The sequence below is a fragment of the Penaeus monodon genome, chromosome 31 (assembly GCF_015228065.2).
Source record: "Penaeus monodon isolate SGIC_2016 chromosome 31, NSTDA_Pmon_1, whole genome shotgun sequence".
Taxonomy (NCBI): Eukaryota; Metazoa; Arthropoda; class Malacostraca; order Decapoda; family Penaeidae; genus Penaeus; species Penaeus monodon.
This window is the reverse complement of record NC_051416.1, coordinates 20989392-20989661: the sequence shown is the minus strand read 5'-3', so window position 1 is coordinate 20989661 and position 270 is coordinate 20989392. Positions and strand designations below refer to the sequence as shown.

The 270-nt window shown below is 36.7% G+C and overlaps 1 protein-coding gene across 1 annotated transcript in view; it reads right to left on the bottom strand.

Moving 5' to 3' along the window:
• The window catches only part of LOC119593083 (probable G-protein coupled receptor Mth-like 3), a 26098-nt gene that overhangs the window by 24907 nt on the left and 921 nt on the right, over positions 1–270 (bottom strand).

Sequence of the window (270 nt, the reverse complement as noted above, 5' to 3'; positions counted from 1 at the left end):
CATCGCACTGTTTTGTATACAGAAGACCACATTATCATAAAATTATGTGTTGATACATAAAGATCTGATAACTTTTTGAGTCCTTACTTAAACAATGTTGTCAGTTCAAATCGCTATTGTCTACAAAAGATCTTGCAAAAAGGGAAGGTAAAAAATCCGAAATATGGCGTCAAACACGCAGGTGTTACGATATGAAAATGATGTCGCTCCTTCTCTCTTAACAAAGCATAAACACCTTCTGACGTCACAGAGCTTCCGGAATTAACCAGG